A 26,016-nucleotide genomic window follows, 5' to 3' on the forward strand; every position below is an offset into this window, starting at 1 on the left:
TTATAAAACCTTGTCTGTCTATCCTATTATGGAGTCAGCCTATCAAAGGAACTTCCTGAATAGAACTTCAGCTGTGGAGAAAATGAGAGCGTCCAGGAAGCAATGAGTTCACATTGAGGAAGCAAACTGCAGCAGCACTCTCAAACTGAAGCTTCTCTCTTCGATCCTCATTAACTGGGCTGTAATCCAAGTTCATCTGGGCCCCAGAGAAAGGCAATGCTTGTGTTTAGACCGCACCATACTGACATAACATTAGCAGATTTACATATGCAAAACTGTGAAGCAACAGGCATTCCCCCTCAATTGACCCACAGCTTGTAGTGGCTGCCGAGTTATTCCCTGCTTAGGTTCTGTAACCAAGTGGGCGTCATGCGACTACCATCTGGGTACCACTTATTTAAAGCTGGCAGTCTCTCTGTAATAGGCAAGCTGGCAATAAGTGGGAAGGGAATAAATTGCATCATTTAGTTAACATCCACTTGCTTTGCGGCTGTTAAAAACCCATGACTGAATAATAATTTGGTTATTTCTTTTGCCAGACAATGCTGTCAGCCAAATTGTACTACGCATGCTGCAAAAACGTCAGCTTGCAAAATTTCCACTTTAAAAATAAATTAAAGAAATTTAGAATGTAATGTGAGCTTGAAGTTTCTCTAGTGTTGGTCATTCAAATGCAATCAAGTTTTTTTTTTTTTTTTTAATTTGCACTAACCAATGGTAGCTAAATCTAAAACAAAAAACCCCCACCTCTGTTAGCCACCCAGCCCAATCCATTTAATAGATCAAACAAACAATGACAACCTGTAATGAGGTGACAAACTATGGTCGGTTTATGGGAATGCTTGTTAGAGTTGAACATCTTTCAATTTCATGCTACTCACTGCCCTTCTCATCCTATGCTTTAATTCTTAGATTTTATCATTTCCTTCTGTCTAACACAACTGCTTTCACACACATGTATCAAAGAGAGTGGCTGAAACCGTAGACCACTGCAATAGAGTTAGAACGTATCCTTTGTAAAAACCAAAGCTTTTGAAGTGGGTTTCTCTTTGGGACTCTTTAGTTTTCAGTAAATTAAGTTACCAATAGTAATCAATTCCCTTCTCCTTCTCCCCTCCCTCCCAATTTCCTTAGAAATATAAGCAGTCTGTACACATATCTTGACACTAATCTTCTTCCAAGACTACGAGGAAAAGTCCATGCTGAGTCTGTTACACTTTTGTATTACAAAAATAACAAGGGTATGCATTATAAACTCAGAAGTAACATTTTCAGCTAGATTAATGACTAAGAAGAGCAAAGAATACAGGCGGAGGGTCAGAGTTTACTGAAAACAGACTACAGCTTCTTAGACTTCTGCAATGCCAGACTTATCCTTCCTTATTACATTTTGAAAGGACGCTCTGAACAGGGCTCAGAAACGGGGCTCTGAAGTAAGAAATAATTTAAGACAACTGATGGTAAATGGGAAACTTGAGTTCGTTAGTAACTTGCTCCAAGTATTCACAACACATGACAGCATCAGAGAGCCCTGGAGAGTGGGACATAAATGCAGTGCAGTCTGATTTTTCTTGTAGCACATCTCTCAGTCAATGGCAGCCTTCAACGTGCACCTCAGGTGCAGCCCAGCACTGGAGAGGAATGGGGCACAGACTGGGGGAATCAGAAACTGGTGGTCCAGAATGACAGGGCAGTGGAAAAAGCACAAATCTCCCTGTGACATACTGGGGTACAATCCACACTAGTGGGGTGGCAGTGTCACCCCAGCATGTAATCTGGGATGCCTTGATATTGTAGCCTCCAACCTGGACAGCTCACATGCATGCACCACCATACAGTTCACTCCCAGATGTGTTTGTGTAACAGCAGTCTGCCAGTCACACCGTTGGTTATACTGCAGGGTGACTCCCAACACACTCCCCGTCCAAGACTTTCCCCAGAAATGTACATCTTCCATAGCCCAGTCCTCTCCTGGATAGTCCAAATATATTAAGTCTATTATTCCTTTAAAGGAACAACACACACTAGCTTGTTATTCTAAATAGAGTTACCCCGACACCTAAATACACTGGATTAGATAAAACAAGTTAACTACAAAGAGATTTTAAGGGAGTACAAGTACGAGACATAAAAGTCAGAAATGGTTACAAGAAAAATAAAGATAAAACATTTACTAACACCTAACTTAAACTATATTAGATTCAAGCAAAAATTCTCACCACATTTTTCCAGCAAGATTATTGACCAAACTCTTCGAGTCAGGACAAACCTCCCGCCCCCCAGAGTCCAATGGCTATTTCTTTTGTCTTCTAAGGTACAGAGAATGCGAAAGGCACAGGAAAGAGATGGGGGACCCTTGGGGTGTTTGCCCCTCCTTTTTATAGTTGCAGTCCCCCTCTTGAAAAACTTTTCCAGCTGAGAACCAAGAGACAAAGAGTCTATGTGGAAGGATGTTCCCCGCTATTTTTCACAGCAGTTTGTGTTTCCTTTGTTTCCCTTCCTGCTTAATGACTCCGTTTACTGCTTAAATGCAAAGTAATGCAAGCACACATTCTTTTGTTTAGAACAGGCCAGTTTGCTGACTTCTGCTTGGGCATGGCTGTGGGGTTTGGATCATGTGTTAACATCATACAGGGGAATCTTATCACTTCATATACAATGTTGTCACCTATATTTTATCAGGACAATACTAGCAAATTATGAATTTTCACATGCTATCTTACAAGGCATACCTTGCACAAAGATACAGGGTGTATTCCGTCACACTCCCCCAGACCCAACTTTTGCCACTGTCCTCTTTTGCAGAGCCTACCCTGCATGAACACTAAGACAGAAAGCCTTAAAATGCAAATCATCCAGGCAGAAAGCAATGGAGAATCCTATACGTGCTCTGATCCAAGCAGGACACAGAGGATTATGTGGTTACAACACTGGCAAGGGCTTTAATAACCTGGAAGTGACACAGGACAGTCAGCACTACAGGGAGACCTGCAGGATTAACTCTTTAAATGCTTTCTAACACAATACACACTGATTTTTCACTTTCAAGTGCATCAACTGTGTATTGTGCAATGACCTTTCCGCAAGCTTTTCCATCAACATCATCATGCAGTTCTTGATATCACACCTCGGAGGCACTAGACTAGCACAGTGGGAGCATTGAGACTCTGCATTAACCTTAATGCATCCTGCACCCCACTGCAAGTAAATCAGTAGACAGCTCCATGCTCTCACAGGAGCAGCTCACATACACAAGGCTGCAGGTTACGCCACAACCCACTGTCTCAGAAGCTATCACAGGCCAACACACACACACCCCTCACAACAGCAGCATGTAGCCTGATCACAAAAGAGCAGCAAAAAACACTTTAGCACCAGTGTGCTCAGTATTGTAGAATACACAAAAATAAAGACAGTCCCATCCCAAGGTCATAAAGCAGGGGGGGTGAGAGGGAGGGGAAGGAGGCAGGGCAGGTGAGAGAGGAAGATAAAATGGAAATAAAGAACAGAAACAGAGGACATGAAGAGAGGGGAGGAAAAAACTGTCAGAGGAAGGAGATATGCCAGCGACTGTTCCAGGGCAGAGTGGCCAAGTGCCAATTCAGTGCAGAGAAAATGAAACTTAAGAGTCACTGCAGCATCCTTGGTAACAAATCCCAGCTTGCACAATATTTGAAGCTGTACCTGTATCTGGTCGGATAATTACAGTGCATTCTCAACTACTCTAATTGCGTGTAAGCCGAATACTCTTGATTGTTTCTATGGGGAGGAGACCCGAGACGTTCCATAACTTGACCAAATTATCCTTTGGAAAATATAGATTGCCTAAAGCGTTTGTACTCAGAAATGGTTTAAAATTCAGAACGCCAAAGTATCTCAGCATTTTTAATTGTAGGTACTGTATGCAAGACAATCACGCTCTTATCACTGTCACAGAAGTACTACATACTCTACAGTCATCCCTAGGAGGACTATTGAAATAAACTCCACCCACCTCATCACCTGCTCCACAAACATTACCATCAACAACCTCAGCACAAACAGGTACAGGTTTGGTCCTGACAAAGACAACAACTAAGGAAAACGTGTTTGTTCATAGCAAATGTGTTCCTTCCTAGGATTATCAGATAGACTAGAAGTGCATTTCTTTCCTCGCACTGCATGTAGACGTTTAACTAACACACACCGAGTACAATACTGTACTCATCATAAAGTATATTTTAAATGAATTAGTTATGACAGATGCTTCCAGAGTGCCAATGGAGGACATTTCAAATCCCAGTGTATAATTTTATAAACATTGAGCAATTTCCAGTGGGCTTTTTCTTTTTTTAAAACCAGTGTTATTTATTTAAAACCAAGTGGGAATCTACCGTTGCCTCGAATTTTATATGCATTTAACAGAGACTAGAAAATGCTTTCTATGTGAACGTCGGAGATTCTGGACTCTTTGGTCCAGGTTTCTCCAATTTCTTTGCTGTAATGCAAGGATTCTGGTTACTGGGTAAGTGAACATAAGATTTCCACTTTCCTCTTTATACTAAATAGATGCATTTCTCCCCACAGCATACCTCAAGCTCCTCTATATGCACAGTATAAACACATTCAGATCATACAATGCACAGCTGAGCTCATGACACTGTCCATGTGACAGTGAGGGCAGGTCACTCAACCTCTTTGGAGAGCACTTCATGGATTGACTAGTCACCAAAGAGCACTTGAGAGCATCGTAAAACATCTCTCGCTAAGATCACCTCTACATTATGCCTCAGTAGGCCCAGAAGCACAAGTTCTACTGTCACTAATGAATGGATCACTGGTGTAACAGCACTCTAAGCTGCCCACCAAGAAATCACTACCCTAAAACACTACAAGTGTTTTACGGAAGTAACAGATACTACGGGGAACTAGAAAAAGCAAAGATCCCCACTACTGGTTTATTTTCAATATGGAATAGAATAATCCAATCCACTTTCAGTTTTGCATTTACCTCTACAATGGCAAAAATGTGATATTCAGACATGAACAGCAAATGCAGACTCCATAACATTCCACTGTTAGATGTGGGAAATTACAAATCCTACAGCCAGATTCAGACAGAATATAAACACGTGCATCTCCACGAGCTGAAACTAGAATTAAATTTGGTGCCCTCCTTTTTATCTCAACTAGAATTTAAAAGTGTGTTGTTCGGAGGTGTTGGCTAGCATGTTCCAAAAAGTCTAGTGCAGACAAGACCATGTGTACTTTAAATGTGCTAAACTGAGACAAAGTTAAAGATTAACTCAAGTTCCTCTGAAAAATCCAGCTTAAGTGATTTAAAGCTGAAATTCTGATTCTAGTTCCCCTCTGTGCACATCACAAAACTACTATGCCTTAGTCCAAGGATATTGCGGGGCTTCATATCTTCCTCCGTGTTTTCTGCACTAAATTTGCAATGGCTTGAGGCGGGGGGGGAGTGTTGGGTTTTTACTTGTTTGAACATTCACTCCGAATGCAGCTTTGGGTAATGGGAAAGTCTATATGCTGGTTTATTGGCTCTCTTGAATAAACTCTCAAGAAGGTGTAGAAAAAAAATCTGAATAAAACAAATTACGTTTTGTTCAAATGCATTTTTACAACAGCACAAAGGCACATTAAAAAAGGAACAAAAAGGCACATTTAAAAAAAAAAAAAGTAAATTATAGGACATCCCTAGTAGCTCGTGAGCCCTCGAGGCCGGTGGGGAGCCCAACGCCCCAATCCCACAGGGGTGGCCAGCAACCAGGAGCCCAACCCCCCACACGAGGTGGCAGGGCAGCCCAGACCCCTCCCCCTGGGCCGCAGCTGTGTGCTAAGAGGGCCGCATGCGGGCCAACGGTTGAGAACCGCAGGTCTAAAGGTAAACTGTCTGCGACTCCATTATAAGACTATTGCAGTACTTTGGGAGTTCACACTTGGTACTGGGTGGGTGAAATCCAATTATATAACATACCACCAGTTTCGGGTGTCTGCCCTACTTTTGACAGTCTGCCCTGAGGTAGGCACTCACAGTCGTGAGCCACTCCAGGCAGTGTGACATCACCAAGGGACTAGATTTTCACCATCTAATTTACTCTACTTGTGAGCAACACAATAACAGGTCACTAGAATACAAAGGCTAAAAAAGTTACTGAGTCACAGACCAACCGCATCCGCTGGCTGATAGACTATGTTAAATTGATAGCAAAACAATACCTTTTGATTCATTTATATATATATTCTATTCATTGTTAACAGCTGACTGGTTTTCCAAGAGAAAGGGAAGCCTGAACAAATAAAACTCCTATTCAGCTTTACTTCGCATGAGAAGAAAAGCAAGGAAACATCAAGCCTATATACTATAGCTTTCCTGCACCACCTCACAAATGGTTTAGCTCTGTGCCAAGCTGCAGTATGACTTCACCACCTATAATCCCTATGACACGTGTGAATACCCACACTATGCCAGATTATCAGTAAAGTGATAACACTTGTATACTGTACCTGCTTGGCACAATTTGAATGAAGCTCCCACAGGACTGCTAGAGTTTCACTTCCTGTTAACACGCACCTGCACCAATTTCAAAAGCAATAAAAGCATCAATCATATTTAAAGCTTTACTCAAAAACCCAGTATAAGCCTGAGCAAATCTAACACTATGTTAACGACCATCCAGGCTAGTCACTGAACACCTGGCATCTACACTAGTCCTCATACAGGGCCAAGCAGAGACTGTTGTACACAAATACCAGAGGGCAGAGCAGGAGCAGTAATTCTCCAGTTTCAATCATGTTCTCAATATTTCCAGCTTAGCTAATAGTAGATAATGTTTTCACCTCTCTTAGCCAAATTCTACATACAGCTCCTTATACACAAAATACACACTGAATAAAAGTGACAAAGCCAGAGCCTTATATGGCGTAAGTCAGAGTAACTCTCCTGAACTCAAGGGAGCCACATCCATTTACATCAACAGAGGATCTGGCCCTGTATTTCCATGCCAACTTCTCTTTTTATTTGAAAGTTAGACTAAGTAGTTAACAAGCTGCTCTATAGGTACATATGTAACTGTATGTGCTTATCATCCAGCTAAGGTTTTGAAGACTGCGGCAATTAGATACAGTCAGCCCTGGTCAAGAAGAGCCAATCTTCAGATCAGCTAACCACTTGCCGTTAAGGGGAAAGTAGTAAAATAAAAAAAATAAAAAAATCTGCAAGTGAAAAAAACAAAAATCATATTGATTTTGAGTCAATGCACACCAGTGACCTTAGCAACAGACAGAACTCCGTTAAGGAAACAATAAAAAGAGCCAGGCTTGCATTAGCTTTATAACCCTGATACGATCAACAGGTATTGCTAAGGGCAGAAGTATACTGCAGCAGCAAGCACAAGAGAGAAGCTTTGGGAATACCTGTAAGGTTTGAAGGTGATGGGTCACGGACAACCGGGAGCCCGACCCCCCGCACAAGGACGCACACATAAGGCCTGAAAGTTTAGTAGGGAACTCTTTAAAAACACGGCAGGTTCTCTTTTCCTTAGACCTGTCATTTAGCATTTCTAGGAGGATCGCCAGGAGATAAAGGCCATCCACCTAAATGGTCTTTACTTTTCCCTTTTCACCCAACCCACCTGCTCCTTGGCCCCAGGACACACAGCTCCAGGAGCCAGACACAATTCCAACATTCCCTCCTCTCTCAAATACAGCTATTCCTGAAGCCCTCCTCTGAGAGGGGGGAGTTCACATTTGTGCTGGTTCCCTCTGGAGGTTTTGAAAAGGAAGAATCTAAAGGATCCCGCTGGCTCTCACCTCACCTCTCCTCCCACATACCCAGTTGGTATGCTGGGAGTGCTAGACATAGCCTCTCCTCAACTCATGGAAACAGAGGGGATTACAGAGGTTGCAAACTGCTGAGTATTAAGGTCTTGGTTCTCTACAAAACCCAGAACACCATCTTCAAAGAGGATGAGAGATTTTATAAAAGTTAAAGTAACTGCAAGAAAACTAGGGAACTTTTCTCCTTGAATATAGATTATGAAACTCTTGGCATGCTATAGGCACTGTATGTACAGCCCATCTTAACACACTTCCTTCTCTGACCAACTTTTGCCCTCTTCTCCAATTGACTGACCATTAGGTCCACAGTTTAGCACAGCATGAGCCAGGCAGCGAGTAGCAAGGGCAGAAGATACAACATTGAGATTATCAAATGTAACATGATGGTTTTAAAAATGGAGAGTTCTAACAACTGAACATGAAACCATTTTGCTAAGGATCTAGGAAACTTATCTAGGAGGATCTTATCTTATCTTATAAGGATCTAGGAAGCCTCACAGGAGTGCTTCTTATTACTCAGTTGTGCCAATTCCACCTCCTGAATGGGTGGTTGGATCACCCTTATCTTACGGGCATAACCTTTATCTTTCAGTGCACTCATGAGAAAGATGGTGTCAGGACACAGGACTGCAGGTCACTGGCCTGATGTCACGGATTTTTAAATCCCATACAGACAGTTTGTGGCACCTAGCTAAGCACTGGTTTGCTGGGAGTGTAATTTGTGCTCCAATTCCTGAAGCACTTGCCTCTGCAGCATGGGGCACGGGTCATTTGCTGGAAGATTCTCTGCACCTTGAAGTCTTTAAACCATGATTGGAGGACTTCAATGGCTCAGACACAGGTTTGATACAGGAGTCGGTGGGTGAGATTCTGTGGCCTGCGTTGTGCAGGAGGTCAGACTAGATGATCATAATGGTCCCTTCTGACCTTAAAGTCTATGATCCTGAGTACTCCATTCCCCCATCCCCTCTCGGTCTGTACCATTGTGCAGATTGCTTAACATAACTAGCTCTTTGGGATGGGGCCTGCAGTCAAAATAGCAGAAAGAGCTCCCAGCACAGGCAGGTCTCCATAACCAGTGTAAGGTACCGGTGAAAAACAAACAAACAATAAACTTTATTTTTAGTTAGTGAGGGGAAGTGGAAGGACTTTGAACTTGAAGTTATGTTATGAGAGGAGGCATAGGTAGAAGGCAAGATGTGTTGGTTGGGAGGAGAGGGGGACACACAAGAAAAATCATCCTACCAGAAAATAAATATTTGAATGTTGTTAGAATAAAGTATTTTCAAGAGACTTCCAATACAAGATGACCACAGGCTGAAATGCATGCATGCAACTCCCGCTGAAGTCATTTGGAGCTGCCTGTATTATGCAAAGGCAGAATCTGGCCCATTATATTTAGGTACCGAGGGGGTTGCATTTCATGAACTATGGGCCAAATCCTGAAGTCCTTTCTTAAATTGAGCAATTGCCTTGAATCAGTGGAAGATTTGATTGAGTTAAGGCAACAGGTTTTGCTTCAATACCTGGGGCAGTTAGAGATGATGCAAAGATTGGCAAAATGGCAGGCACAATGAGTAAAGTGTACTGGACTTCCAATTCTGGAAACCTGAGATCAGACTCTGGGTTCGGACACGAATATGGATAGCGGTGGTCTGAGTTGTCCACATCACAAAGACACCCATTTGGCGCAATTGGCAAATCTGTCCAAGTAAGACACTGGGCTGGAATATCAAGGTTATTGCAGATGAGAACTGAGGTATAGATAAAGAAAATTGAACAGAGGCTCCCACACTCCAACTGGCTCAAGCCAAAGCTATTCTCCTTCAGAAGCACAAATTCACAAGAGGAAAAAAAAAAAAGGATGAAGTCTTTAAGATCACACAATACTTTAGATAATGTTGAGACAGTTACATTGTGTTTCTCTATACAGTATTTGCTTTTTTAACCAAATCAGACTTTTTCCTAGTGTAAACTGCCTTGTATAAAGAGAGCCCTAATATCTTACTTGAACTGTGGTATGCTTATCTTACTGGATCGCTTCATACAATTTGGATCCCTTACTCCATGATTTCTCTGTACCTTTGGCTGACTGAATGCTGTATATTTAATCTTAAATTTTTGCCCTCCCACTTATATTATGACCCATGCATTGGTTTTGGGGAAGGGCCACTTGATGGGGCAACGTATATCTTCTATGATATGAAGTTCATAATACAGAATGGAAGGGTCTGATTAGTATAAACTAAGAATCTACTGTTTGGCTCGGGTTTCATATATTTAACTTTTTGCGTGGCTCAATCAAACTAGATGTTTAAATAAAAAACACAGTCCAGCCAAGTAGCTGCACAAAAATACCCACTATCTAGCAATCACAGGCCGGTCAAGACAAACATTACTGGATGGCCAGAGCCAGTGGATTATGCTGAAACAAATGCATTTTATCTTTCCATTTAAATTACAAAAGATTATCATTTTACTCAGCAATGACCCTTATTAAATTGGAAACTCTGTACATCAGAATTAAATATGTTCTAGCTACTCAAATTGAAGTGTATTATTTATCACTAATATTTAATGACAAAAAACTGATAACTTTCACAGATTATACCACTGATTTCCTCTAGTCATGCATCATTGGTTCTGTTGGTCATTAGCATTATCACAGTGCATAAACTCTGGCTTATGCAGCAAGTTTGATAACAGAGCTAGAAGCCAGTATCTACTATTTTTCAGATTGTTCAGATTGACTAGTTTACACGGGTGAGAGAGTGAGTCTCTCTATTATACTCCCTAAAAACCCTAGTTAATAAATTTCCATTTCCAATAATTTGCTTATGCATGGCAAGAATTTATAAGCAAATGTAAAGCTGTCCAAAAAAACCTCAGTCAACCACTTAAACCGGCCAAGCACCCTTTTCTGGGAAGTGTGTATTCACGCCAATCTTTAAAATAAATAGGATAGTGAGTCTTCTCCAATTTGATTTTTAAATAGTAGAAATAAGCTGAACTGATTTAATATTTTTAAGTTTACTTCACAGGTACTATATTGCATTTCAGCTTTTTTTTTTTAAAAAACAATTTTTAAGTGCTGTAGATACTGTTTTTACAGCAGTGAAAACAGAACAGATGTACAAGTGTGACGTAACGGCACAATTCAGACCAATGGGGGACTGAGTCACCCCTGCCCTGCAACCTTGGGTGCCTTGCAATGACTTGCTCTAGTGGCTCCCACCTGGGCTGCCCACAAACAGCCTGCCAGCATCCAAGCCACACCCTGAATGTCTACGTGTAACTGAAGCCTGCCAATTACACCCTGGCTCTCACTAGCCTTAGTTACACTGCAGGATGACCCCAACATACTCCCCGTCCCAGATCTTCTGCCAAAAATGTCTGTCCTGTACTGCCCAGGCCTGTCCTGGACAGTAGAAATATTTTAAGTCTGTTATTCCTCTAGGGGAATAATATGCCATTTTATTACCTTAAATAGAGTTACCCAGACAGTTCAACTTAAACTCACTGGATTAGAAACAACAATAAAAGCTGGTTTACTACAAAAAGAGATTTTAAGTGAATACAAGTAATGAGGCATAAAAGTAAAAAAATCGTTAGAAGAAAAAGAGAGATAAAACACTTACTAGTATCTCCTTCAACTATCTTAGTTGCAAAGCAAACTTTCTCACCACATGCTCCAGCAGATTAGTGACCAAACTTTCAGGTCAGGATCCTCCCCCTCCCCCTGAGTCCAACGGCTGTTTTCCTTTGTCTTCTTTGGTGCAATACCAGAGACAGAGAGGGAAAAAGAGGGAGTGTCTTGGTGTGTTTGCCCCTGCTTTTTAGTTGCAATCCCCCTCTTGAAAAAACATAACCAGCTGAAAACCAGGAGACAAAGTCTACATGGAAGGATGTTCCCTGCTGTTTTTTTCACCTCTTTGAGCTTTCTTTTTTCCCCTTCCTGCTCGAGGACTCTGTTTATTGCTTAAATGCAAATTAAGCAGAGCACACATTCCTTTGTTTAGGACAGACCCATCTGCCAACTTCTGCTTGGGCAGGGCTTTGGAACATGTGTTAACAACATCATACAGGGGAATCTTATAACTTCACATTCAATGTTGCCACACATTTTATCAGGACAATGTTCACCACCAAATTTTGAATTTTCAAACACCGTACAAGGCATACCTTGTACAGAGATTATTACAATAGGGTGTAGGATGTGAATACAGGGATGGATTCCCTCACAATAAGATACAACACCAACTGAAGTGTACTGAGGTGAATGTCTGAATCTCAACAAGATCCTGTTACTAAAATGAAGGATTTAAAAAACCAAAAATCAGTCCTGTGAAGGAAGATAACTGCTTTTTACAACAGATACTCAAACAAAACAAAAAAAAACCCACACAAATGTATTACCTACAGTACAATTGTAAGTTATGTGACGGGGCAAGGCCAGATGGCTATAGTAAAGTAATGGGAGACAGATATATTAGCCACAGGCTAAACAAATCCCTGTTACCAGGATAAGCAAATGGCAGCTGCTCCAATTCAATTAAGACACCTGGGGCCAATTAAGATCTTTCCAGAAGGCAGGGAGGACAGTTAGGTTGATTGGGACACCTGAAGCCAATCAGGGGCTGGCTGAAACTAGTTAAAAGTCTCCCACTTAGGCAGGTGAGTGGGTGTGTGTCAGGAGCTGTAGGAGGAAGCTGTGCTATTGGAGAGACTGAGCCATACAAACCCTGAGGTAAGGGTGAAATCGATCTTGAGGAAGTCGGGGCTGCTGTTGAGAAGTGGCCCAGGGAATTGTACCCATCCTGTTTCTAAAAAGTTAGCTACCATAGCTGATACTATTAGGGTCCCAAGGCTGGAGCCTGGAGTAGAGGGCAGGCCTGGGCTCCCTGTCTTTTCCCCCTCATTAATCACTGAGACCTGGGAGACAACAGAGACTGTGTAAGGGAGGATAGCGTCTCCTCACCTCCCTTGCTAGCTTATGATGAAAAGGGCTCAGTAGGCTGTGACCTTTGCCTCTAGAGAGAGAAGGACTACGTGGAGGGTCACAGTGAGCCTCTGAGGCTAGAAATCTACCAGGAAACATGGGACCCACAGAGACAAGGACAGAATTTTGTCACAGTTACCTATACTAACCATAACTGGGATGCATGCTTGTAACACATTCTTTGTTCAAAGCATTCTGAATCGCAAGTAATGATTTGTTAGAAAATACAGTTTACTTTTAAAATGTTTGAACACAACATCTGAGTACACTGTCAATGTTAATGAACGGGAGTACAGTTTATGACTGACAAATGAGATTTACCATGGACAATTTCAGAGAGCCTTATCCTGCCCCCATTTAAATCAATAGGGAGTTTTGCTTCAGTGGGAGCAGGACTGGGCCCTTGTCACAAGTATTTGGTTTTAGAAAAAGTTAATATCTTAATGCTACAAAACTTACTGGGCCAAATCCATTGCTGGCGTAATGCCAATGAAGTCAGTTCCACTAGGAGACATACAGACCAAGTACTTCTTTATAATCTGTAGTTTGTACTTGCATCAAGGCTATTGGCCAAACTCTGCTCTCACGTAACTCAGAGTAGTGCAAGTGTTTTACATGGAGACCCTCTGGGCATATGCCATTATAACTGGGAACAGAATCCAGCCCTGTCTCTGTATATCCCATGCACTGAAATGCACCTACTTACTAAGTTCACCCACTCTGTTATAAATCGACTGTATACTGACAAAGAGTTTGCATTACATTGTCTTAAGGTAAAAGAAAAGAAGCTGTCTCTTTTGGAAGAAGCGTAGTTATGGAAAAGAACGTACCAATACCAATGTGACTGCTGCTACTACATTATGTGATTTACCTGGCTCAAGGTGAACTCCAGCTGGTACGTTCAAATTTCAGTACCACTGTCCAGGGTGCAGTAACTCCCCACTTAAGATCAAAACAATGTTAAGCGAGAGGAGGTTATGTCCCTGCTCAATTACAGAACATGCTCCATTTAAAGTTGTGCAATGCTTCGCTATAACGTCGTTTGGCTGCCTGATTTGTCCACAGCTGGGCAGCACCCCATAGGCTCCCCTACGTGCCCCTCCCCCAGTGCCTCCCACCTGCCGGCAGACCGCAGATCAGCACCTTCCCCCTGCCTCCTGCCCATGGCAATCAGCTGGCTTGCGGCATTTGGGGGGGGGGGGGGAGGAGGACTCAGCGTGCAGGCGCCTCCTCCCTCCCCAACGACACAAGCCAGCTGATTGCCGTGGGTGGGAGGGAGGGAAGGAGGGGGGAGCTCGTGCGCTGAGTCCTTGCTCCTCCCCCCTCCTCCCTGAATGTGGCAAGCCAGCTGATTGCTGTGGGCAGGAGGGGAGGAGAGGAGCGAGGACTCAGCACACAGGCTTCCCCCTCCCTCTCCTGCCTGCGGCAATCAGCTGGTTTGTGTCCAGTCCTCGCTCCTCCCCACTCCCTCCTACCTTCTGAATGCTGCACGCCAGCTGATTGCCATGGGGAAGGAGCAAGGACAGGGAGGGAAGAAGAGGCAAGTTAAGGGTGGGGGTTTGGGGGGAGGGGAGGTTTGGGGGAAGGGGGGGTGTAGGTGGGCCAAAGGTTGAGCCCCCCGCCCTTAATGCTTGTAGAGTAGGGGAAGCTGCCACTGCGCAACGTGCTTCTCCTAGCCTACAGCACCTTCAGCCTCCTTACCTGCCTCACTGTCTCCAGTGCCAGTGGGCTGTGTGGGGTAAAGGGTGAGCACATCCCAACTACAGTACTATACGGCAAACAACAAAATTTCCCTGGAACCTACTCCTCTCCCCCCCCCCATTCACATTCATTCTTATGGGGAAATTGGATTCACTTAACTGTTTCACTTAGTTGCATTTTTCAAGAACATAACTACAATGTTAAGTGAAGAGTTACTGTATTATAAATAGTTGTCATTATAAAAGAAACGATAGCAATCTGACAAACTAGTGCCATGCCCTGCACTCTGTACAGAGGTAACAGATCTCCTAGAGGACCCAATCCAGAGTAGAGGACATGTACTGGGTTACAAGGTACAGTACAGGAGCATAAATGCTCCCAACCACTGTGCCTCCTGAAAAAGCAGCTTGCTTAGAGCCGGTCAAGTTACAAAAAATAAAACAGAAGTTTTGATACACTAATGTAGTGAAGAATATTTTCACTATTTTCCCCATCCACCAGTTTGGTCTTGATGAGTGATTCACCAATTTAGTAAGCTTACTGGCCATGCCAATGCCACACATCTGTTCCACCCCTACCTTGCTCTAGTCTAAATCACTGTAGAAACAGCTGATCTTGAGCATTACTCTACAGTCCACATGGTGCGCAGAGTCTCTCTGCACAGCTATCCCTCATCATGCATAGCATGTAAACTGCTTTTAAGAGGACTCCTGCACCAGAGGAAGGGTAGGATTTAGGCCACTGACTTCAGTGGAACTTCTGCCTGAATACAGAGTGTGGGAATTGAGTCCTAAAAAACAAAATGAGTGGATTCTACAGTTAACAAGTTCATCTAACATTCAAAGAAGACAGAGCTCATGACTCACTATCAACCAGCTTACCTTTGTAACAAAGCCATTATTTTAAAAAAGTGAAAATTTTAAGATTTTAAACTTCTTAATCCCAAACCAAGCACTCCGAAAATAAGGTCTGCAACACCACAGCTGACAAAAGCCAGAAAAATCTCTTCATTGCAGATTGTATTTTCTATTAGAATATCATATTTTAAATCTCAAACAGTTATTACTATGCCAGCAACATAGTAATAAGTAACTCTGAAGGCCTTCTCACTTGCCTAGAGTATGTATACACACTGGCCCATGCCGGCTGACTCGGGCTTGCTATGTTTAGGTTAAGGAGCTTTTTAATGGCGGTGAAGACATTTGGGATCAGATTGGAGCCTGGGCTCTAGGACCCTGCGAGGGGGGAGGAGGCCCAGAGCTCAGGCCTGATCCTGACCATCTTCACAGCAATTAAACAGCCCCTTCACCTGAACCTCAGTCAGTTACCACATGCCAGCCATGGGGTTTTAAATTGCAGCATAGAAATATCCTTAGTTACCCTTTGATAGTAGTAAAGTAAGTGGTAAACTTCCTAATGACAGTATTTAATTAATAAGATGCTTTTTTTAAAAAAAAAGCAGTCGCTGCTTCCTAAAGATAGATCAGTTAATTACTTAATTCTTCTTAATGAAATGATTAACGTTCTTTCAACAAAGAAGGCAGAAATTTATTACACTGCAAGTTTCATTGAAAAAGCAGTGACATGAACACTGCTCCTCCTCTGCTCTGCTGCCTTCCCTCCCTTCATCAGTTCTAGTTTCCATTTTACGCAGCCTCGTAATTAGAACAGCGCTTGAACATCTTGACACAAATATCTGCATCGCTGTCTTCTTGTTGTGAAATAGAGTACTACGTTCCAGACGTGCACAGCCTTGAGATCGAAAACAAAGAGGTAACCCAGCACTATGGGTCAGCTTGAATCTTGCCTCAGATCTGAATGAGGTATTAATTGTGATGCTCTTAAAAATAAATGTAAAAGGAGAAACGATGCTGTTATTCTGGAGCGAGTACTGAAGAACATGAATAACTTTTACAGCAAGTACTGGGTAAGACTACACTGAGCTTGTATAGAAATGAGGCATGTATTTTAAAAGATTGTGAGGGAAGGGTGTTTTGGTCTCAGGATGGAATTTTCTAAAGCTTCTACAACGAGATTGGTGTCTAACTCTTTTAGGATATACCTAACACTGCAATTAAAAGCCTACAGCTGGCCCATGCCAGTGACTTAATCTAAGGGGCTGTGTAACTGCAAGATAGAAGGGTCCCAGAGCTCAGGCTGCCACCCAAGCCTGAATTTCTACACTGCAGCCCATGTCAGCTGGCATGGGCAAGCTGCAGGTGTCTAGTTGCTGTGTAGACATACCCTCTGGCACTGTTAAACTGCACCTTTTCAACAAGATAACGTGAAGCCCTCCCCCAACACTTATTGCATTGGAAAGTAGGTCTGGTGTGGTTTTGTTGAGAGGGAAGGGGATGCAGAAAAGGTTGATTTTTTTTCCATAATTATCTGAAGCTCTGACCATGTAACCAAACCTCCTCACCATTTTATCTTTCTTTATTGCAATCTTTTTAATACAGACATGACATTCTACTTACTTTCACACTCTCTATTTCGTTCTTAAAAACACTTTGCCATCATTGGTTGTGCTATCTAAAGCAGTAATAATGCACGTCCAATCACATAAAACTACAGCGGGTTTCCCAAGATGCCTTGGGAAGTATGACTAGTTTACTGATGTGTTAATATGTTTAATCTACTAATTAATGAATAAACAGCTTGCATTACGAACCCGGGGGAGGGATACCAAGAAGAAAAATAGAGAGAGCCCAAGGAAAGACACTTGACCCTAATTGCTAGCAACAACATGACAAAACTAATTGGGAAGCACAGCTCAAACCAAGACACAACATGAAAGGAAATGTCTGGATTCTAGGGGCGAAACTAATAAGTATGTTAGTGGCTCCAAATCGACTTGCCCAATTATGCCACCTTTTGTTTGACTTTCTGTTTTAGCAGCAGAGAAGCCAATGCCACCTGAGCATGGACTATCCCCTCAACCCACTGCCCAAACAGGACTGTTTGCCAAAAGAAAGCATTCACTCCTCACTCCTCACACATCACGTCCATGAGTTAGGAGATGAGCCAGCCCACATGAAGTTCCAGAGTTTTTGAACAGACTATTCTATTCTAGTCCACATTTCTTTCCCCTCCCTCTTCATAGGTCTTAATCCTCCCTCCCATGACTCAGCTGCCAAGATCAAAGCACTTGCTCTGAGCCTGGGAGAGCAAGCAGTCTGCTGCTCAGACTTCCCTACCACTCTTTCTACCAGTCACCAAGGCATGAGAAAGCAAGACTCATGCTGCATCCTCCCTATAGGGAGGATAGCATTACCTTGGCAACACTTACAGCCCCACAAAGCCTTAAGGAGTGCAGGAGTTTCACCCAAACTCAGCTTTCCCACATGCTGGCACAGAGCACAGTACACAGGCACGATTCTCCTTTTGTTTACACCAGCATAGCCTGGACTTCGGTGGAATTACTCCTGATTTACAAGAGTGAGGGGACACTCAGGCTTGTGTATTTAAATACACAACACAAAATGGTTTCACATATTTTGTAAGAAACATTTTTCTTTCTGAAAAATTAAACCAACAATAGTAACAACATTTACTGCAGTGCTGTGCTCTGGGCCATTTCAATCCTAGTCAAAGACAGAAGAAAGTTGACTTAAATTATGCATCCATCACACCTTGAACACTAGGAAATATTATTCCATCGCATAAGATGTCTGTTTAATAGAGTTTACATTTGAATTAACAGGCTAACTTATTGAGGAAATAGGCACTTGTAATAAAAAAAATGACAAGTACTGTAGGGAAAGACTTAACAGTAAGCAATAACTTTATTCAAATGATCCTCAAGTATTTCTATTTATTCATATTCTTTTGAGACCATTCCCACTGTACAAGGGAATGGGAAAGGCCTACAATTAGTTTTCCAAAGAGCATTCCCAGGAATATTGTAACACCAGACATAAGTAAATATTTCATGATATGGCTTCCATTTCAAGTAGATCTGTCAAGATATTTACAGGGCTTGACAGTACTTCTATATTTAATTAAATTTTCACACTCATACTTTAATGTAATTTAAATAGATTATTAGTTGTCAGAATATAGAATAAATTTTGTTTACGATTTAGTTACTTTAAGTACTTACATTGAGGAAACTCATTTAACCCCATGACTGAGTAGCATTAAGTGTTGAGATGAGACTTCTAAAGAGCTTCTATTGCCCTTTGCACTCTTGCAATAATCTTAAATTACTACAACTTAATTGCAATTTCAAGGCATTAAAATTGAGGGTTTTTTTTATTTGAATAGCATAAGGAGGGTCTGTGTGGGGGTGGGGGGAGGAAATCACTTAGTCCTACTCAGGTAGGAAGTTCTTTCTGAATAGAAACTGGTTTTGTTCAGTCTTTTCTGTATTCTCAATTGTTTATGGAACATTATCTTCATTTTCAGAATGGGACTGAATAAATAACTATCAAGCTTATTCACACAAACACCCTGTTCTACATAATACTGTGCACTTCAGGTATATAGATTGGTGCCAGGAGACTAGAAAGACAAAACCCGAGAGTACACTTGTAGAGAAGTCTGCAAGCTAATTTTTTCTGTAATTAGGTAGGTTTAAGAAAAGAGTAAGAAAGAGGATGTTAAAGTACTCAAGACATTCCAATCAATATGTGTCTGATCTTCTAAAAACGAAGCAGCCCTTTACATCTTTGAACACCAAAAAATCTGAATTAATAAAAATATTGAAACTATATAAAGTTTGTATAATTAAGTCTTTCCTGATTACTGCATTGTTTATTCCATCCTACTTCCTCTATACAGAATACTCAGTGACATCATCTTCTTACCTATTGTAGCTGCAATTATCAACACAGGAATAGCAATGGGAATCAAGCTATATAGTAGTTTATGAGATCAGTAGACTGTGAGCAAGTGCTTTAGTTAGGGCAAAAGAAAACAATTCTACAGACAGCCAATCTTGTTTAATTTCCTACCGCAGTAAGACACATGAAAAGCATTCAGCTAACAAAACAATTCAAATCATCATTTAACTTCACTATGGCTAGGATCCAAATAAGCTCTTAAGCATGTGTATAACTTTAAGCATGTGACGTCAATAGGACCATTGGTGCTTAAGTTAAGCACAGGCTTGAGATTGAGTGCTTTGCTGGGTCAGGGTCTATGAGAATAGCTGCCTTTACTGCAAATATGCTGTAAGAGTCCAATGCAAAATGTCTACAAATTTGACCCACTCATTGAATGAGTGTCTTTGACTACTCATTTAGTAAGTATTGTGACACATGTGGAAGATAGCAAGTTATTCATCTGAGACACTTGCAGTGCCAAGTCATAAATGGAATGAGCTGCAGTACAGACAGAGTGCAAGCCATAAGTGTAGTTTTTCCATTTTTATTTTTTTTGTTTTGTTACTACCTTAATACTGAAACCAGTCATTATTTCCTTCAGGTTTTTATAAAATTTCCCTCCTCTTCTCCCCCCCCCCCCCCAAACAAAAAAAAGAAAATCTCTTATGGAAGTGATTGAGAAACAGACAGTAAAGACTCTTTTGGGGGGTGGTTCTGATCTAATGCACATATATATTTAAATATTGACAACGTGCAAAATATGTATTCACCCATTCGCTAAGTTGCTTCTATAAGTGCCCAATCCTGCGCCCACTGAAGTCTGATCAAAGTTTTGCTATTGGATTTTTACTTCTGTGCAAACTTGATAGGCCCTTACATGAAACTACAGTACAACGTGCATTTAGAAAGGTAAGAAAAGGCATAAACAAATGCAGTTCCTGTTCAAAGGAAACCAACTACCTGTGCAAATCTAGCTGCAGTTTTCTCCAACCCTTTCTCAGCTGCATAAAACATTTCAGCTCAGTCCCTTGAAGTTGCAATTAAACTGTAGTAATTTAAGATTATCATAAGAGCAAAGGGCAGTAGAAGCTCTCCATGAGCCCTCTCACCACTTAATGCTACTCAGTCTTGGGGTTAAATGAGCTTCTTTAGTATAAGTACCTTAAACCAACTGAATCGTAAACAAAATTTATACTATTTTCTGACAGCATATGATCTATTTCAATTTTATTAAAGCATCTCTGAGAAAATGTAGAAAGACAAAAGCACCATTGAAGTATAAATAACTGGACAGACTTGCTGAAATAACCACATTATAAATACAAATTCTACATGAATGCATGTTTTACAATTTTACATATAACACACACCAGAAAAATATTTCATGAAGAAACTGCCATCCAATTCAAACGATCAATATAAATAGTCATAAGAATATTAAATACTTAACTGTATTCCATGAAAAATGTTGCTGTTTACTACTAACCTTTTCCTTAATTTTTACAGTATCATGAAACAAAATGGATTTGGGAGGCTTACATGTTTATGGTATTCTCATAGTAATGATGTTAGTTCAAATTTAAGCTCTGTTAAACAGCGATCTTCCCTAATAAAATAGCATTGCACTACATTTGCAACACGACAGTGTTCAATGTACAATTCTTCACTTAACTCTTTTTCTTTCTCTTACCAGTATAAAAACCAGCTTGGTTACTATTACTATTCCTGGTGGAACTGATTTAAGGAGAAAATATTTATAGCTATTAAACATTACATATTACCCAAAATGGCTTAATAGCATACATGTGTATGTTTAACATGCATACTTTAATTAGACAATAAAAAGTATATGCTATAAAAAACTACTGGCTTTGCAATAAGTTGTGCAGCATGGTGATGAAACCTTGGCTTATAAAAAAAGTATGAAGTGCTTATTGTGTGTCTGTACTGCTAATTAAAGAAATACTTAAATGATACAGCTTTTTTTAAATCGTGCAATACATGTTCACTTGTTGTTTCCTGTATACATTAATATAGCAGCTTTTTACTTAAGAATTTGAAAATCTCTATTTCCATTGTTTTAGGATATTTTATAGCAAGAAACTAGGTGTTGAATAACATTTGCAGAGTTTACACTGGAATACAGAATCCTACAAAAGGTTTAAAGGAATATAAATATCTAATTTGAGTTGATACTTTGGTTGTGTTTTACTTTGAGAAAACCATAATACGCTATGGTACTACTTTCTTTAAACAAAAGTATAGTAATTAGACTCAAAAGGGACATGACACACACATTTTTGTAAAAATCAGGACATGGCCAAAACATGAAATCTCATAGTTTGATGCTATATTTAGAAAACTATCTTTTTGTTTTCTAAATTCCAAGAACTGAGTGAAACAAAAAATAACAAAATTCTTCTAGTCCACATCAGAACACCCCTCTCTCTCTCTCTCTCTCACACACACAGCTTCTTGACAATTCAGAAATTCTAGAATTTCAGAGGTAGCAAAAAAATTGAAGTTTAACATGTTAGTGAACTTCTCTGCAACTCTAGGTAGCATAAATAAAATACAACTGTAAATCAACTTAAAACTGAATACAACACAGTCCCAAAGACTGATTAATTAACTCGTTCTGCAAGTCAGAATCTGAAGAGGTAGAAAAACACTGAATTAAAACACTAGAAATAACTTTGAGAAAAAACATCTTTTGGTTTCAGAACAAAGATCAGCATTTGTAATGGTCCATTTCTGGATAAGTGAACATATAACCTTGCTGCCTGATCGAATAGTCCAGAGCTTTCAGTGAGGCAGCTCCTGACAACAGCCCAGCAGCAGAGTTGTTTGATCTCTACTGCCTTCCTTAATCTGGGTTGTCAAGGTTCACTTGTTGGAGGCTGTTTACTTTACTTTTTTCAAAAAAGCGATTTTTTTTTTTTTTTTCCTCCTCTCTCTCATACAATGACTAATCCAAAGACTAAGGGGAAAGAATGCTGCCAATGCAAGATATTAAAGCTACACTACCTTTTTTGCAATGAGATTTTAGCCGACACCTTTTGAATGGTGACTAGTGGAGATTCCTCCCCCACCCATCACCCCCATTTCATTCTATATAATTGTGCAATAGTTCAAATAAAATTTGGGACAGGGAGGGGGATTTAGAACAGAGAACTTGAAACCAAAAGTTCAAGTTTCCCCTCCTTCCCTGGAGCCCCTCAATCTAGGTTCAAAGATGCATAGTACACTTCCTCCTTGAGATCCACTTTGTTATTGTAGAACTCAAAATATTTGAAAACCTCTTATGCTTAACACGGAAGAAGAACACAGGATTTGCCTTCTCAATCAGATAAATTGTAAAATACTATTAAGTATTTCAAACATCTATTTCTGTCCTCCAATAAAATTAAACCAAAGACAACTACTACCTTAAGGAGTATGAGAAGTACATTTCTTGAAAGACTTACTTGTAAGTAAGTATCTGCCTACTTAAGAGAATGTAATTAGTTATACTGATGTTTTATAAGTCAGATAACCAAAGCAAATTCATAACAGAAAAAGCTAAATTTAAAACAAGTGTCATTTAAAGTTTTTTTTAAATGAGTATAATTATTCAATACTCAAGGATTCAAAATCATCTACTGTACAGACACACTGTGCAAATACTGTACACATTACTCATTCACAGAACAGTTACTAAAAGTGAAACCCTAAACTTCTGATAGGATAGGAGATCAAGCCAGAACTCTCCACAGAAGTAGAATTCAGAAGCACTTGTAGCCGTTAAATGAAATGCTTGGTGGGAGCATTATGTCTGACGAGTTGACACTGACAGTCATATTGTTTTTAAAAAGTGCCATTTTAAGAGTTTTTTGGTTCACTGAAAGCAACAAATTGTAAGACCAATGCCTAGAATGAAGGCAGGCTAAAAATCAATACACTTTGTAATCAACCCAGCAACGGTATTTAAACACAATGAGTTGGAAATAATTAATAGTTATAAAGTGGGATGGGGGAGGGAAAGGAAGCATGTCACTGTATTTTATAGCAGCACTTACACTGTTAGCTAAATTCTGATCCCATGTTTTCTTGTTAAAAAAGACAACTCCATGTTTAATACATCCTGCAGCATGTACTTTTCCCCCTTCGGTTTCACTGACCTGAAATAAACGTTTCAGCCTGTAGCTTTTGTAAGCTAATCTGTACCCTTTATGATAGATGTTCCCCTGGTTTCTCTTTATTTGGGAGTTTGCTTTTGGAGTGGGGAAGTGTGTGTGTGGGGGGGGTGTCCTTTATAGCCTTATATGTAAAAGCCTCCGCCGATTTCCCTATACTTACCGGGAGATAGCAGTGAGAGAGGCTCTGAGTGAATGATCGCCAGTACACAGCTCCTCAGCAAAGGCTGCTGCTGCTCCGGCAGGCAAAACTTTGGGCTCTACGGTCGAGAAGAAACCAGGGGTTCTTTCAACAAGTCTCCAGAAGGCAGGTTTGGTAACGGGGAGGGGGGGGGGGAAGAGAAAATGTGCAGGGTGGGGGGGGGGGGGGAGAAAGAAGAGGAGCCGTGAAACACTTGCAAGAAACGGGATCAGGAAATAGATCTCAGGACTGAGTGGTAGTAACAGGATCTAAAAATCTCCCCTCATCGCCGTTCAGCGGAGATCTGCGCTTGCAGAGTTGCCCCAGGGGGCAAGTGGCAGGGTTGGGGCTGGAGTTGCAAATGTTTATTCAAACACTTCATCTCAGAAGAGAGGGAGGGAGGCTGGCAACGGAGCAGGCACCGAAGGCTGGGGACGATGCGCGGTGCTGGGCTCTGTGTGTGTGTGCGTTACACTGGCGGGGGTACCCGGGAACGCCGGGCGCAGAGTCATCTGGGCTGAGTGCTCTGGAAGCGACAACAGGTGGTACTGGATGGGCAGGGGCGGGAGGCAGGACTTGCTCCAGCAGTGGCAGCAAGGCGGGGGGAGTGAGGGAAATCAAGGTCCCCGTTGCGCTGGGGGAAAGAGGACAGTCACTGGCCGCAACTTCTCTGCCTGCAACTGCGCCGCGTGTGCGCCCCTCCAGCCCGAGCCCCCAGCTCCGCGCGCGCAACTCCCGCGGGGCAGGGATCGCGCCCGCCGCCTTGCGGCAGCCCCGGCTCCCGGGAAAGCGCCGAGCCCAAGCCTGGGGACGCTCAGCGGCGTGGCCGGCCCCCTGCGTGCGCGTGGGCTGGGCTCGGGGCGGGGGTGTAACTGAGCGGGACCTTCCCACCCTTCCCTCCGCCCCACGTCTGGAGGGTCCCCGGGGGAGCCCGCGCGCTCCTCCCCGGGGCGCCACTCCGCGGGAGCGCACCGCGGCGTGACACCCGCGCGAGCGGCGGGCGAGCCCAGCCCCTGCGTGCGCGGAGGGGCGGGTGCGCCCAGGGCCCGTGCGCTGAAGTTCACGGGGAGGGGGCAGAAGATGGATAAAAAGTTTCCAAAGTGAGAGCAGAAGGGGGGGAGGAGTTGGTTCCCCCCCCCCCCCCCCCCCCAGGGGAAGGGGGGGTCCTTCCCCCCCCCCCCCCCAAGGCAGCAGCTCCCTGTCCCGGCTCGCCGCGCTCCCGCAGCGGGGCACTGCGCTGGTGGGGCTGCTCCGGCGGCAGTGACCAGCGGCCAGCCCCAGAGGTGAAGGAGCCGCCGCCTCTCCCATTGCATCGGCTCTGATTTATGCAAACAGCCCGGCGGCCAGCGCGCATCCCCCGCCAGCAGCCAGGGGGAGGGGGGCACGTGGAGGCTCGGGATGGGGGGGATGGAAGGAGTTAGGGGGCTGGAGGGGGGGGGGGAAGAAAAGTGAAACAAACAAGAAGGCGCCTGAAAAGTGGAGGGGAAAAGCCGAAAAGCCAAACTCACCCGCTGGAGACGGCCTGTCGGTGCCCACTACGGGCTCCCCCAGCGCGGGTGAGTCTGCCTGCCCGTCCCTCCCTGTACTCTAGCCGGGCAAGCCCCATGCGCCGAGCCTGGGCAGCAGGCACAGCGTGCAACAGCCGCACAATAAATAACAATAGAGCCCTCCGCTCGGGACTAGCTTCCAGGGGAGCCCAGCGCCTGGCAGGGCCAGCCCCGCTCCCAGCCCCCGCCGCTCCCGGCTCGGCTCCAGGCGCCTTGCGCGGCCACTCTGGAGTTTGGCGAGAGGGAGGAAGAAGGAGGTAAAGCTGGGGGGGGGGAGGAGAGAAATAACACCCCCGCGGAGGGAGATGTTGTTATTTTTTGCTGTTATGAGTCTCTGACGTCACATCCACCTGCTGGGTAAACAACAAGGCTCGGTGCAAAGAAAAACACACACACACACACAGCTCGCAGTTGCAAAAGAGGCAGAGGAGCTGGGGGGCGCAGCGCAGCCAGGCGCGAAGGGGGAGACCCGGGGCACAAGGGCTGCGGTGGTGCCGTTCGGCTCAAGGGGGAGACGGGGACACAACCGAGCTGGGGCAAAGGGGGATGCGGGTGGGGGGCTAGCGAGCGGGGCGAGCAAACTGTTGGCTGGGGCTTGTTCCCGTCCAGAGGCGAGAGCGAGGGGGAGATGGGTCGGGGTGCGGGAGAGATCTGGAGCGAGCGCCGGGCAGAAAGTGCGAGCGCTTCGGAGGCAGCGCCGAAGCGAGAGGCTTCTCCCCTCTCGTTTTTTTCGGCACTTGATCCAATGAAA

At 43.0% G+C, this 26,016-nt stretch overlaps 1 protein-coding gene across 11 annotated transcripts in view; it reads right to left on the reverse strand.

Moving 5' to 3' along the window:
• Positions 1–25,377, reverse strand: part of FOXP1 (forkhead box P1) — a 518,592-nt gene extending 493,215 nt beyond the window's left edge. For 10 of the 11 annotated variants that reach the window (XM_034777591.1, XM_034777590.1, XM_034777582.1 and 7 more), the window contains exons 1-2: positions 25,227–25,377; positions 23,701–23,797 (exon numbers count right to left, since the gene is read on the reverse strand). The gene's annotated coding sequence lies outside the window, so the exon portion shown is untranslated. The remainder of the gene's footprint in view (positions 1–23,700; positions 23,798–25,226) is intronic. The other variant, XM_034777574.1, reaches the window with a different exon arrangement.
• Between the last annotated feature and the right edge of the window lie 639 nt (positions 25,378–26,016).

Source organism: Trachemys scripta, chromosome 7 (genome assembly GCF_013100865.1).
Source record: "Trachemys scripta elegans isolate TJP31775 chromosome 7, CAS_Tse_1.0, whole genome shotgun sequence".
NCBI lineage: Eukaryota > Metazoa > Chordata > Testudines > Emydidae > Trachemys > Trachemys scripta.